Here is a 13,492-nt window from a genome sequence, read left to right on the forward strand (position 1 = left end):
AGTGTCGTGTCGTCGCCCCCCTACAGGAAGTTGAGCTCTGGGACAAACAAAGAGCAGACAGAAAACAACAAATACTCTGATTACATACCAGCAAATCAAACTATTGTACCTCATATCCCTTCTATTCACCCTTTAACGGTCAAACAAGGTGTAGTTTGTAACAAAAATAAACTGCCCCCTATATAAAGTCTTGATTAATTTACATAAAAACACAATTTCTTCTTTTCTTTCTTCATAATGAACCAGTCAAAATGGCTTAATCCAGTCACCCTGTTGACAATGTGCTTCATGCTGTACATCTGTCATTCTGTCGTGCAGCTTCATAATATTTCTGTAGAGTGTGGAATTAATTATCAGGCTCAGTCGGTGACTCAGAGCTCAGGTCTTCAGAAAGTAATGCAGCCCGTAAATAATTGCCCTACTGCCACCATACTTCACACTGATGGCAAGTGCTGCATTTGTGCTAATTTCGCTGTTCTATGTATAGTGTGATGGACAGTGTCAGGATGGATGATATTTAGGTTGCCCCAGTGGCTTAGCAGGCTGAAATTGAACTGAAAGTGCTGGTGTGATATTGAGGGTTTCTATCTTCAATCTTTGCTGCGTACAGTATCATCTGTCTTCTCCCGACCATCTTTTACCAGTTAAACACCAGGTGACTATGTAAACTCTGTCTGAAGTGGGTGAGGGGAGAAATCTGGAACTCTGGGTGTGACATATAAGTGCATTGATCTCCTACCTCTGACTAACCTCCATCTGCTCGACAGCCTGAAGTGGAGGATGCTGCCTGTCTGCCATTAGCTTTATGACTGGCTGGGTGAGACAGGTAATCTGGGCCTGGAACTGGACTGAGAGGCTGCCAAACTACAGTAGGCAACAAGGAGGGAAAACACAAAACACTTGGATTTAAATTATCTAGAATATCTTAGATAAGTTTCATTTCTTGGACAAGTGCAGTGAACACAGAAATTTGGATCCAAACTTGTCTCAGATCCAATGCCGCCCCAGGACTGTGACTTATTCATGATTGAAATGAATGTATTTTGATTTTGCAGCGTGGTGCACTGAGATCAGATTGTGTGAGAGTGTTTGTGTAAGCTTGAATGTGTATGGAGTGGTGCGAATTTGAATAGATGTATTTGCATCTTGTTGCTTAGCCAAAGGCATTATGGGTTCCCAGTGGTAGTGACCTGAAATTTTGCATGCACGGCAGCTCCGCAAATGGTAGCCCCTTTATGATCAGCCAAATATTGTACAGCAGAAGTATGAGGCCCTGACCTTCAATGCAGCACATATATGTAACACACATCGACGGAGAGGTTCACATTTCATGATTTTCTCTCTTTCCCAGTTTTTCTGCTGAACTCTACAAGGAAAGGAGAAACAATCAAATGTATTTAAGCCTGTTTGCATTTGGAGTCCGATGGTTCAGATTGATTTGGTGACTTTGGTCATTAATAGTCAGTCCTCTTTGCATGCCACACTGCCTTCAAGTAGCTAAGAAGTCAGACATACTGTACTGTAGCAAAAAAATGACTGAAGACGACCACACTAGTAAAATACCAAGCGTGTGGTGATTTTTATAGCTTGCAGATGTACAGAAGTCATTCCACAGCAATACTGCGTGCATACTCAGGAGGTAGGTGGTAGATTGTGAGTTCAGATATTCACTTTGTGTGATTCAGTTCGACACCAGAGAGGTGGACTGAAGTAGCACAGGTTGTTGACCTTGTAATGGATTTCTGAACTGGACACTGAGCCCACAAACATCTTATTTTACTTTGAATAAGAAAATTAGGCTTTCTTAGTTTGTCAGCATAGTTAGTCAGTGTATACGTTTCCAGTATAAGCCATAAAATCCATTTTAAGCCAACTTAAAATATACCGTCAGACAAGATCAGCCACCCTGCAAAACTCATATCAGCATTACTCAGGATTTAAAACAAAACAGTATTTTCAATTTTTTTATGTAAAAGCCCTATTTCCTGACCCCCATACTAAAATGCCTATGTGATGAATATGATGAATCTGCTTAAGCACTTGTGGGAGCCCAGGAATGGACGGGTCAAAAGTTTTAGCTCTTGTTTACTGGTCTTCTAATATTAAAGATAGTAGCAGCAGCCTGCAGAGGAGGTGGAGGCTCGTGACTTGGAAGCTGGCAGTTCAAATCCCCGGACCGACTGACGAAAGCTGCGTAGGGAAGTAACACTGTGCTCTGCCTCAACAGCAACTGTCAAAGTGCTGTTGCACAGAGTCATTGAAGTCCCAACTGTTCAGTAACAACAGTGTGCGACTGTGGCAGTATGCTATGCAGCTCCCAGGTCTCTTCCCCTTGTCTGGTTAAATGACTGACTTTGATAAAGTGTGATTTATAAATGTTTGGAAATACACTCAAAGCTGACTCCAAAACTTGAAAATCATCATGTAACACCTACTTAAAGTGACTGTTATTCTGAAAGTAAAATATTTCAAAAAAACCCCATTGGTTCAAAGTTTATTCTTGACTGTGGAAACAGCAGTTGAGGAAGCAGTCTCAACACAAGGTCAATTTATCAGCTGTTCTGGAGCTTTCGATCATATCACATGATCTTCATTTGCAGATGGAGTTTGCCCAGTGCTTAAAGTATGCGGAAAAAACCCTCCCAATTATTTGTTATTTTAGATTACATAAGGTGATTTACTTTTAAAATGGAAATTAACCTTACTGTATATTATTATTTTGGAAAATTTAAACAGAATAATCGAAATACTGTCCAATTTCTATTTTCCAAGATTACAACACGAACATACATCTTGATTCCACTACAAAATATTCTGACCCAGTTTGAAAGATGACAAATCCCCATAAATGACTGATTCAGCACCAGTTTGAAATAGAGCCAGACCAATAATAAATTGGCCGGGATGATTTCAGCCTATTTCACATATATCAGTATCTGCGTATATCAGCCAATAATTAACAAGAAATTGCAGTGAAGAAATGCACGATATGTTTGAGGTAATTAAAACAGTGTCATCATTGCTTTGTTTGTCCACCAGTGAGCACTGACAAGTTGCTTTTTCGACTGTAAAATGTCCCACTTGGGCACAGTTCTTTAAAAAACTGAAATCCTTATTAGAAATGTTTGTTCCTGTTATGTGTCTATGTAAAACAAATATCGGCCAATATATCGTTAGTGGTGTTTTTAAACTCTTAAATAATGATATCGGTAACAGCCCCAAAAATGTTGGTCGGGCGAGCCTAAGTTTTCCACACATTCAAGCTGAAAGACAATTAGTGAAAATAAGCTAATATCCGAACACAGTGTCTATACAAAAATCAAAGTGTAAAAACGGCATGTTGAGTCTTCGCTGGTTGCCTGGCAAGACTCCAGGAAATGACTGCGCCCAGCCAGGAAATAGTCTGGCCCCCATAAAACCACAACGTGTCATTTTTACACGTTGTTTTTTGTACATATCAAAAATCAAGATATAACATGCTAATTAGTGAGCTTTAGAGGTGCTGGTAGGTGGATTTTGTTACTTTTTTGTTTCCCCCTGTTTCCAGTCTTTCTGCTAAGCTAAGCTAACCAGCTGCTGGTGGTTGCTTCATATTTGCTGTACTGATATGAGAGTGGTATCGATCTTATCTAACTCAAATAAGCATATATCCCAAAATGTTGAACTATTCCTCAAAACTGCTCAGCAAAATGGAAATTTAAACATCTACAATTTCATTACAACTGGATAAACTCCATCTGCTGAAGAAGAAGGTTTAAAAGCTCCAGAAAAGCTACTAAATAGACCTTATAGTGAGATTGTTTTGTCAACTATAGTTATCATATGTTTTCCCATTTTTACACCTCTTTACTGTCTAAAAGGTATCAAAATGTTATAAACACCAAACTTTCTTAATAAACAGTGTCTACATGATCAGGTGATGTTTTTTCATATCTGAACTGCATGCCCCCAACTCCCCCGTCAACCCCCCCTCTGTACGATAAAGTTAAACAAGATTCCCCATTACAGTTGACAGACAGACAGTAGGCACAAAGTTTAAAATAAAGGTCTTAAAGGGAATAAAAGCTTTGCAGTGAATGGTGAGGGAATTGTTAAGGATAATACAAAGGAGTGGGATTTCTTGTGCATTTGTCTGCGAGGGATATCCCAGCCAAAGTTTCTCTATACATCAAAGGGCCGCCGCAAATAAAAGCACACTTGTCAGGGGCGAACAAACTGCCTCCTTTGTGCCTTCTACCAGCCAAATTCAGGCACACAAAGCCTTTGGATGTACAACACTGCAAAGAAGACATACTATTCAGATGACATGCTTTGCTCTCTGGTGGTTTGCTGTGTGCTTTTGTCTGCCCTGACCAGGACAGATATATAATATCACTGGATCAAAATCCTTTCAGTCCCTTTTACTCCCTGTTAAAGACTCCCGTTACACTCCCTCCCCCATACACTCCACTATTCTTTCTTTTCTTAAACAAAGTAAACTTGATGCAGCCAGATAACACTTGCAGCCCTCAGGCCTAATGCCCAAAAATGAGTCTCAGGTTCATTCAGGTTTTTTTAGCCTCGTACAAACTGTGGTCAGACAGACTGGACACGTTTCACTGTTGCCTCAGGAAATCTTTGTAGGTTTTGGCTTTCCATTTCTTTAAACATCTGTCACCTGCATCTTTTACATTCCTGTAAAATAAATCACTAGAACACTTTGAGTTTTTCCATGCCAAGAAAAAAAGAAGAAAGTAGTTTTACCGCCCGCACACACTTTGACACGACTCACAATTACACAAACACACACACACACATACACAACCAAAGTCCATCCAAGTACAAACTAAAACATATCGAACATACATCAAAATTCGATATGATGCTGTGGAGGTTTCCTGCGTGAAATCTTGTAAATATTCAAATAATTATTTATTTATTTTAGGTAGGGCTGCAACTAACGGTTATGTTGTTATCAGTTAATCTGCTGATTATTTCTCAATTAATAGTTTGTGAATTATATATGAAATATAAAATAATTGTGAAAATGCCCATCATAATTTTCCCATACTGCAAGTGGACGTATTCAGATTGCTTATTTAGTCTGATCGACAGTCTAAAACCCATGAATATTAAGTTTACTATCACAGAAAACAACGAAAAGCACCAAATCTTTAAAGTTGAGAAGAACTAGTAATCAAAGAAATATTGCCGGTTCATTTTCTGTCAAAATCAATAGACTAATCGTTTAAGCTTTAATTGTAATATTTTTGATGTATTCATCATTGCCGCTGTACAAATGTCTTGATGATGTTCATTTAAGTGAATTCGTCCAAAAAGTCATTTGTCCTAATAATAATTTCTATTAAATGTGATAAAAAAAAAACAGAATTTACATTATCTTCCAAAACCTGTTTGATATGACATATGGCAGTGGTTCCCAACCTGTGGGTTGGGTCCCTCGAAGGACTCAAAAAATAAATCTTAGGGGTCTCGAGATGATTAACAAGATTTTTAAGACTTTTCACTTACCGTTAGGCGGAGCCACTGACAACTCAGTGACAATGTGCAACGAGGGGTCATAAGTAGATGTTGCTTCTTTTTAAGAGGTCATAAGGAAAACGCTTGGAAATCATTGCAAGTGCCAATTGTTTACTGAGAAAAATTAGCTGAGGAAAAGAAGAAATGCAGCAGAGCATTCACAATTTTACTTTTACTGTACATGTAATGGAATGCATAATAAATAAAATACAGTTGCCTTTGTCACCATAATTATTATCATAGCAGTTTTTAGCTGCCTTGAAGAGCATTTATTCTTCCTGCCAGTCTTGATTCTTTTCATTCTAAGGACACATTTACCCAAGAAACTAACTAACACCTAATTGTTGATTGGCTGGAAATATTATAGAAAGCCCAGTGTGATCACAGGAGAAGGGAGCCCTCTTTAATTGTAAGGTATGTGTGTGTGGCTGGGAAATCATAGTGGATTTCACTGGATTTCAATGACTTTATGTGCTAGATTTGCTAGACTTTTTTTTTTTTTCTTTTACATTTGAGAAAACGTCAAGGCACACCTGAGCTCACTCAGGCACAATGGCGAGAACCACTGCTTCACTCTGCCTTAAGAGATTTCAGTGTGTTGAATAAGGCGAATCTCTGAGTGAATGCAATGACTCATCGCCAGGGTCATTTGCCTTTCACTGCAAATGAGTGTGGGTGTCTGACTAACTTGCAGTTATAAGCTGGATATTGTTTTTTAATCACTGAAGAGAGAGAGAGAAAGGGTGAGAGAGAGAGACCTAGTGTTTGTGTGTATAGTACATATGAGTGTGAGAGCATGTCTATGTGTGTGGCTGTGTATAGTATGTGTGTCACACACAGACTGAGAGCCACATTTTGAGTCTTTGAGATGCATTGTGTGCCCGGAGCCACGCGTGTTATTTCTCAAACAGGCGCTTTGGCCTGGAAGTGCAGTTTCCTGTCGCCTGACAGAGAAGCCCTCTGTGTGTCAGCAGTGAAGTACGCCTGTCTCCCACATTCATTTAAGTGAGGAACATGCAAAAAGTGGGAGGAGATATGATAAGTGTGGTTGGTTGCGCATTCTGCCTGATTTCTTAAAGTTCACACTTTGTGAAGTCTGGTTTAAAGTGGAACATTTTTCATCTCTATAAAGCAGTTGCATGTTTTTGCAGGTTTTTAATATTAAAGGCCAAGGTAGGCAGGAGAAAATTTAATTAAGCTGCAGAACTCCAGCCCACATATAGCTACTATAATATCCATGGTAACACTTTATTTGAAGGGGTGTGCATCAGGCTGGCATTACACTATCACAAAAACTCTCATGAAAACTAACATGATCTTAAACTTCATGATTGTTAATGATTGTTATCATTAAGTGGCATTTAATTCATAATGTCACCCAAAGGTGTTGTCAAATTCTGAAAAGAAGCTCTGTCAAATGCTTTAAGCTTTCAGCAGTGTTATTACATTGACAGTGTAATATCACTTTATTATATCTTTATAAAACCTGTAAACTCTACCGCCGTTCAAGGAAATGATTCACAAAACTGTCATATGGGCATCTAAAAGTGTGATAATACCTTTTAGTTAAATATATTTATTGGTTTTCATATTTTTACACTATAAACAAAACAGATATATAGATAAACCCATAAAGAAAACACCAAGAATTAAAATAATTATGATACTAAATAGATAAATACAATAAAATAATATTTTTATATATCTGTTATATATCTTTTAAAAACCCTTATCACAGACTGTAACCCTTCAGCAAAGGTCAAGCTGTCATGACAGAGATCTCAGTTTTGCAGAGAAAGTTACATTGTTTACAAAATGACACTTAACAGGAACAGTAAAATACATTGCTGTAAACGTCAGTTTTCATTTATGACAGTGTTATACCAGACCTACGCACAAACACAAAAGGCTTCAAATAAAGTTACCAGTTCTGTTAACATGCAACTATAAAAATACAATATTTAACACCAGAAACTGACAATGTTATATTCCTTTGGTTGTTTTTGTGATTATTGGTGGAGCTAGCTACATTACTAGCAAGTAAGCTAGCTGGCTAGCTAGTAATGCTAATAAAACATAGTTAATCCTTTTTAAGGAAGTGGAGTGCAAAATACGCTTGGCATTAAAGTGTATTAAAGCACTGTTGATGTTGCATTTTACAACAAAACCATGGTCAACAAAAACTTTTTAAAAGATTTTTTAAAGAATAACTTGAATGGGCTCTGACATTTAAAAAAACTACATGAACTGAGAGCTATCAGAGCTAACAAAGTTTGAACATACAAAGTTATAGAGAGACGAAGTCCCTCCCCTTCCAGTATCCCTCATGGGACCTTATTTCGAAAAAAAATATGTACGGTAATCAATGGCGTTTTAAATGTGCCATGAATTACACATATGATGTTTGTCAATTTAAAAGATAAATTTACAAGTCAAGAAAGTCGCAGTTTGTCGTAGTACCATTTAGTTTTGTGTGAAACCGCTCAGTGAACTACATCTCTCGCTTGCACAATATACGTCACCAACACCATCATGACCGTCCCTTGTAACATTAGCTTACCTGATTAGTTTTGTCCAGCGACTCCTGAAAGAACAAGAAAGACCCATTCCTCGTGTGACTAAATCTGATACTTTATACATCCATGTCTGAAACACTCAGGCATCGTAGCTTCAGTGGCTCTGGTTAGCTTGTGGAGAGAGAAAGTCATGACACCACTTACGCGACTCTCTGGTTTGTAGTCTTTCTAATTACGTATTTTCACAGTCTTATACTTCAACAGTTTTACGAGAAACTGCGTCTTTCTTGACATGCAAAAATATCTTTTAAATTGACAAACATCATGTGCGTAATTCATGGCACAATTCAAACGGGATCAAAAAATTATTTGTATCGCCATTGACTATCGTACATATTTTTTCCGAAATAAGGTCCCATGGTGGTCCACCGGAAGGGGAGGGACTTTAGGGACTCTCCAACCCGTCTCTCTAACTCTCCAAGTTATTTTTGATGGTTTCAGAAGGCACATATGAATGATGTCGTCCTGCTGATAGGGGTGTCGGTTAATTAGACCTCTGCTCAGGTTTAAGTTGGGAGCTATGAGGGGAATAGAGTAGCTAAAAGGGAGGAATTATTTATTTCAGGACTCCGCAAGTTAAAGTCCTGTAAGACCACTTTCGAGGCTTGGATGGGCACAAAACTCTCCCAGTTGAATCATCAGTAGAAAATATGAGCAAAAAAGTCAAAGGTATTAGCTTGTGTACATAAAAATGTTACATGGAACATTTCAGGAGAAAACATCTATTCATTGACCTTCAAATTCTGTTGCACGCACTGCTAACAGCGAGCTGAAGCTAAAGATCATGGTTTGTAGAAACCTGATAAAACTTCCAGTTTAAATCAATTAACTTTCAGTTCCTGGGTTAATTTTGGATTAATTTAACAACTACGGTGAAATATTTTGTTGCAAATGCAACAATGTGTTTGAAGTGTAATTTTGCCACAGCTTTTATTCGTGCCTCTGACTTGCTTATTCTCCAGACCAATGATGGCTGAGGCTCACAGGTATAGTAGTATTTAGAGCCATCAGTCGCACTGAACTAACAGAAAAAACAGGATTTCTCAGAAATGCAGATGAAATAATTAAAAATGATGCAAATAACATACATGTATTGTTGAATTATCAAGGAGTCTTCTGCTTCTGTGTTGAGAAACAAAGAGGATTTCATAAACTTTGAAATTACATTATACATACTAATACAGTGGGGGAGATAAATAACGGAACTTCTCCCACTTTGCTATTTGGACGTACTAATAAGAAAGATAAAGCTGTTGCTAAAACTAACAGGAGAGTGATGCAGATGTGAATCAAGCACAGTCGGTACACACCTACACAATCCTGAGAGGTGGTCTAATCCACCAAAACAAGTGACAGCACCTCTGTGGGGGCGTAACATGGATGTGTAATGGCTCTAACTTTATTTGAAACAGGACAGGCTAGGCCTGAATAAAAAAGTTGTTCAGTTGTAGAATAAAAAAAATGTCAGGATGGATAAAACGTCTAAGGTGCTCTTCATCAGGTGGAGAATCCGCCCATTAGTGACAAACTTTATAATAGCAAAGATGACAGAGCAACAGGATGCTGCAAACTGAATGAGGGACAAGGGAGGATTTACAGGGTGTTTGAAGGGAACAGGTGTGAAAGGCTGCTGGGAAACAAACATCATTTGAATGTCTGCGTATTCCCTAACCATCCTAAAGAGGTGCAGTCACCCATCCACTCAGTGTGCAGTGTTTCCTGGAAGTTGTGGTGAAGGGTAATGAGCATACACTCATGCACTGTATAATACCAGTAGGTTTGGGACTTAACCCTGTCTCCATGGCAATTGCTGCAATGATGACAAATTTGCTGTTTCAATAAACAGAATGACTAAAAATTCTGGAGCCTTAACTGATGTGTCATTGTTGTGTGTTTTGGTGATAGTCATTACATGTGTAACACAGAAGGGACACATTATCACAGGGGGATATTTTACACTATGTGCCATACAAATAGAATAAAAAAGAATTGGTTTGTGAGAGTTTGTATTTGCAGTCTGTGGGTTCAGACTGTAAGTCAGCAAAGTACTTCAGTAGACTCTGCAAATCGTGAAATGTTTATTTGCAAGGCTACCTGCACCATACAGCTCATTCTCCTGAGGATGAGTCATCCACTGGCTACATACAGTACATTTGAGGTGGGCTTTGGATAAGCTCCTGGAGGAGAATGTAGAGGGGCAAAGAACACTGCTGAGCCATCACAGCTGTACTGATTTTCTGTCACATTGTTTCACAACAGGAGACATTACCTGGTAAAGGAAACTGTAAATCTCACCCATCCCCCACTATAACCACAGCTCAGGGTCCGCTCTGTATTGATAAAGGGAGCCAGGTATTTGCTGCCACGTTGTCTTCTCGCAAAATTTCTTTGCTGAGTAAAATGTAGAGGGAGATTAAAACAAACTGCTGGGCGAAAAATGGGGATGGCAAACAAACCCGTAACTAATTATATGAGTTATCAGCTACATTTATGTTGTGCTATCGTTGCAAAATAATCCATTTGACTGAGAATAAAAAACATTGTGTGCCATCTAGTTTTCTCTGATGTCTCTTTCTTTCTGTATGTGACAGACAGTATACATATGATGTCCTTGAGGATGGATGCGATACTGCTACCTCAGATTGACAAGGCCTAATTTTTCCAAAGTCAACCAAACAACAAGCAACTTCTTTGTTTATCTTTATTTCCAAAGACAAAAACGGGCACTCATTTTAAAAATGACATGTTTATGTAAAAAATCATCTAAGGCTTAGAGTGCTTATACAAAATATGCTCTTTTTTAAAAAAAAAAAGGACATTTGTCAACCCGCAACTAACATTTATTTTCATTGTCGATTAATCTGTTGATTCCATTTTCACTTAATCAATTAACTGTCCATAAAATGTTATAAAATAGTAAATAGTACAAATGCCCATCAGTCACCTTGAGATCTCACCAAAAACCCAAGGACTGGGTCAGAATAAAGGACAGACAGAATAAAGTTTTTTTGCTAGATAAACAACGAAAACTAAAATGAATCAAAGTTATTCAAAATTGTTGCAGATTAATTTTCTGACGACTGACTAAGCGATTAATTGACTAATCGTTTCAGCACTAGTTTAAATCTCTGTAAAGGTGTAAGCTATCAAGGCTTACCTTATGCAGAATCACTACGTTTGACTGCCTTTTCAATTGAAGTATCTCCCCAAATGTGCTCCAATTTTGTGGACAATACAGCTAATTTTTATTTTATACTTATATGTCTATTCCTTTGCTTCCCACTGTTGTACTAGACACAAACGTACGTGATGTAAACAACAATCTTCGTGGTCCTGCTTTACATGACAAATTCAGGGTGCATCCCAGGAATTTCCATAACCCCCATTAGAATATTTGCATTTAGCATCTCGGGACGGGACACTGAGCAAAAGCAACTCTTTTGTGCCTCGCTTATGCCATTTTTCAACTGAAAATTAAAATACATTTAATTTTTGACTACAAAACACTAACAGGTCACAGATTTTCCCTTTTAATATTTTAAAAAATGTTTTATTTAATTGAACTATCCACAAATGCATCCGTGTCCCTTAAAAAAAGAAGTGCAGAGGAGCATAAAATAAGTTTCAAGGCTGCTCTTGACAAGTATTTAAAGTACTATTTGAATCTGAAATTTTTAATCTTCATTTTTCAGCGTGTTCACATCAAACATGTAAATCAGGTGACATATACATATAATTCTAGGCTAACAGAGGTAAAATAAAAGCCAAGCGGTGGCACTATTTGTGGCAAAAGGACAGACAGTATTGGTGGTCAGCTCTCCTAGAGTTATTCCACTGTGCCATATTGCTTTAAGATATCAGGTCATCTAATTAGACAGGGGATGAAAAGTTCACAGCTGTGACGTGCTACCTTGTGGGAGTCAGGAACATTGTAGGAGGGATCATATGTTTATATTTGCATGTGGTAGTTGGTGTCTCTCTTCCTGGCCATGCACAAAGAGAAAGGCTCTTTTCAAACACGGGATTTACCAAAACATGCTCTCACTTTCGTTTAGGCCAACACTCAAGGTTTCCTTGAATCAGAATAATAATAAAGAATCATAATTAATTGCATCAGTGCTTTGTGTGTGTGTGTGTGTGTTAGCGTGATGGGGGTGTGGCGGGTTAAATGTTGCAAAACACTTCAAGAGCAAACGCTGACATTTCATCTACATGTAGAATCTTTGCTTTTAACAGCCTTGTTAGTCTGTTGTCTATGTTTGTAATCACTCATCTCTGACTCCGTGTGAGGCTCAGTAAAGGTTATTAACCCTGTAATCAAAAGCAAAAAAATAAAACAATAAAATCAAAATTCACTTGTACGTGCTCCAGTGACTTGGCGATGAAAATAAGACGTGTAGTAACATAATGACTTAAAAGAGCTCTGACTTGAGGGCGAAATGCCATTTAAGTCACTGTGATCTCTGATTAACAATACAAAAATAGAGTTAACAACTTTGTGACGCATTTGTACAGAGGTGTTTTTTACTAACAAATCACAAAACATAGCATGTAATGTCTCTCAGGGAGGCAAGATAAAACAATGGGTCCGACATGATCTGAGATTCTACCTGCAGTTGCTAAGCAACACCCACCTCCAACCTCTCAATCTGTCCCATTGGTCAGCAAGGAAAACGCACAAGGCGCCCCATTGGCTAAGAGAAAGTTAATAAACTTTAGCCAAGACCTGCTTCCTTGTGTGCGCACACACACACACACACACTCTCTCTCTCTCTCTCTCTCTCACACACACACACACAATGAAGAGATTCTTGTGAATGAGAGCATGAGAGGGTGTCAGTGCTTGCGCAGTACAGTGCTGATATATGCATTGAGCTCCTGAGCTAAAAATAAAGATCACACTGAATGCGGTGCCACAGAAAGTTGCAAGACTGAATTCAAAGTGACAAGTCTAGTTCTCTCCAGACAGAGCAATGAGGTCCCACCCTCATCAGAGATCCAGGAGGTATTTTTTGACATTCGTTTTTAGGATAGAATTCTAATAAAAGCTTGTTCCCAGCAATTCTTCACATTTGTTCAGGCTAAAAATACAACACAGGAAAGCCTAAAATATCTTTCAATTACAATTCAAAAGTGGTATTTAGCAGTGGTTCCCAGCGTACCCCCACAGCCCTATCAGATGAGCTCAAGTACCCCTTCATCTACAATACAGTCATATTCTTTTGAATGGATGTTAAACTGGATGTTATTTAACCCTGTTTATTATAGAAAAGTGGATATTGTTACAACATTTTTTTCTTCTTACAATTGAATTGTCAGTATTTATGTTGGTTTGGTTAAGTTTGCCTTCATACTAGTATAACTTGGAGTGGACATTAGGTTCTCCATTATCTTGA

This window comes from Siniperca chuatsi, linkage group LG1, assembly GCF_020085105.1.
Source record: "Siniperca chuatsi isolate FFG_IHB_CAS linkage group LG1, ASM2008510v1, whole genome shotgun sequence".
In the NCBI taxonomy this organism is placed as follows: domain Eukaryota; kingdom Metazoa; phylum Chordata; class Actinopteri; order Centrarchiformes; family Sinipercidae; genus Siniperca; species Siniperca chuatsi.